The sequence below is a fragment of the Mus pahari genome, chromosome 19 (assembly GCF_900095145.1).
Source record: "Mus pahari chromosome 19, PAHARI_EIJ_v1.1, whole genome shotgun sequence".
In the NCBI taxonomy this organism is placed as follows: domain Eukaryota; kingdom Metazoa; phylum Chordata; class Mammalia; order Rodentia; family Muridae; genus Mus; species Mus pahari.
Window position 1 is genome coordinate 67,443,415 of NC_034608.1, and position 2,741 is coordinate 67,446,155.

A 2,741-nucleotide genomic window follows, 5' to 3' on the forward strand; every position below is an offset into this window, starting at 1 on the left:
GTTTATAAGAATTTTAGATGATAATTAATCAAGGTTAACCTCCTCTTTAATATCAAAGGTAGACTCTTTTAACCAAAAAAGTCTATATATTCAGAATATAGGAATAATATTCTTATATAAGAGTATTAATAATAATAATAATAATATCACAAACCAACACATTACTGACACATACTTAGAAACTGAGAACAAAATTTAGTACTGAAGAAAATCTATTTTATAGTTTGGACAACCTGAAATCATTTGAAGTTCCAATAAGCACAAATGGTAAAATAAAATCTGAATTTCTTTATACCTTGAATTAAGGATAGAATAGGAAACTTAATAAAATTTTGGAGGGTTCAAGCGGTTGGCATTTGCAAGGAGACTAAAGCTTGGTGTGATTCCGTTCTGCTTGTCTGTTCTGTGGAACAGTAGAAAGTTGTTTTCTGTCCAATTTCTCCCACAGTGAAGTGTGTACCTCCACCTCATGGAAGAGTCTATGGACACGGATACAAGCCATCTTAGGCCTCGGAACTACCTTTTCCATTGTCAACTACAAGCTGACAAAGTCTCTCACTTTATAGTATATAATAATGAAAATGAGCGCCAGTTATTCTAAACAGGCAGTTTAGGAGTAGGGGCAAAAGATGCATTACACATCCTAGAGACAGAAGCAATGAACTATGAAGACAGTCCAATTAAAGTAATACTGGCAATTTTGAAAATCTCTGTACAACCAACAGTTTTCCTCGGGGGCTTCGAAATTACACCATCTGTGTTCTCAAGTTTGAAGTGTGGTTCAGGTCCTCTGCACATGTGTGGTCAGCATCTAGTAGCTATAAGGAAAGATGCAGAGTCTGAAGATGAAGATGAGGAGGATGTAAAACTCTTAGGCATGTCTGGAAAGGGATCTGCTCCCGGAGGTGGTAACAAGGTTGGCTCCACAGAAAAAAATTAAACTTGATGAAGATGATGAGGACAATGATGAAGATGATGAAGAAAATGATAATGATGATGATGATGGTTTTGATGAAAAGAAAACTGAAGAAAAGTTTCTAGTGAAGAAATCTGTACAAGAAACCCCAGCCAAAAATGCACAAAAATCAAGTCCAAATGGAAAAGACTTAAAACCATCAACACCAACATCAAAGGGTCATGAGTCTTTCAAAAAACAGGACAAAAACTCCTAAAACACCAAAACGAGCTAGTTCTGTAGAAGACATTAAGGCAAAAACGCAAGCAAGTATATGAAAAGGTGGTTCTCTTCCCAAAGTGGAAGCCAAGTTCATTAATTATGTGAAGAGTTGTTTCTGGATGACTGACCAGGAGGCAATTCAAGATCTCTGACAGTGGAGGAAGTCTCTTTAAGAAAATGGTTTAAACCGTTTAAAATATTCTGTCTTACTTCATCCCTGTACTAGTTGCTATCTGACTGTCCTTTTTATAATGCAAAGCGAGAACTTTCACTACTGTGTTTGATAAATATTGTACAGGTCAATTGCCAGGAATGTTTAAAATGCCTGTTAAGTTATCAAGGATGAAACTCCACCCGTTACTTGGTTTTAAGTATGTATGGAATGTGATCATAGGACATAGTAATAGTGGTTGTCAGATGTTGAAATGGTAGGGAGACAAAAATTTAGATGTGAAATAAACTTAGTATTTTAATAAAATAAAAAACCAACCAACAAACAAATAAACAAAAAGCAACAACAGCAACAGAAAAAAAAAACAAGTAGACTAGAAACAAAATCCACCTGGTGAATTAACACCCCTCAGAAACAATTGCCTGCCACCAATTGCATATGTTTTATACCAGGAAAGAAAGAAACACATGATCGATCGGTAGTTTGTATATGTTCATGTTATTTATGAATGTTTGATGTATTTTAATACATCAAAATATGAATGACAGCTTTTGCTAATTTCATTTGTCACCAAATTCAGATGAGCTAAAATCAAACTGTGTGTTTGTCTTCTCTCTTATGTCTCTTACTCACATAAGTTCTTGCATTAATAATGTTCATGCTTTTGATTTCATGATGTCAACAAAGCTTAGTACTGGAATTTTACAAAATAAATGGCATACCATCGAAGTTTTAAGAAACCCAACCCACATAATTTCCAAGAAATTCAGAAAATGATAGCTTTTTCAGTTCAGTAATTATCTGTCTCCAGGTCTGCCAGTTGACTTATCCTCATCCCCCATACCCCTAACCCACTGGACCTCCCCACTCCCTGGGACCTCAAGTCTCTAGAGGGTTAGGTGTGTCTTCTCTCACTGAGGCCAGACCAGGAAGTCCTCTGCTGCATATGTGTCAGGGGGCCTCATACCAGCTGATATATGCTGCCTGGTTGGGAGCTGGGTCTGAGAGATCTCGTGGTTCCAGGTTGATAATTATCTTTTCATTTTGAAAATAGTTTATGTAAATTTATGGTTTAAATGATTTAAATTATGGTTATATAAATTTAATGTACAGTAGGGTGTTAGGAATAAATCTTTTCCAAACATGAAGTGAAACATAAAAAGAGGAAAAAGAAAAAGAAGTAATCAAATGTGAAATGATAAGAACCCACCATTAATTCCGGTTTTTATTATTAGCTTATTCACATATATATTTATTTCCATGGGTAATTACAATTTTATATTCTGCCATTGCATGTGGGATTGGGCATGCATGTGAGGGTATAAATGAGAATTTCTTTGGGATATGACTGCATGGTCAATTTCAGTTTGGATAGTTACCAAAGGGATGCAT

The 2,741-nt window shown here is 35.5% G+C and overlaps 1 pseudogene; it reads left to right on the plus strand.

The window, feature by feature from the left end:
- Nucleotides 1-469: 469 nt before the first annotated feature.
- Nucleotides 470-1,233, plus strand: LOC110337066 (annotated as a pseudogene).
- The last annotated feature ends 1,508 nt before the right edge of the window (nt 1,234-2,741 follow it).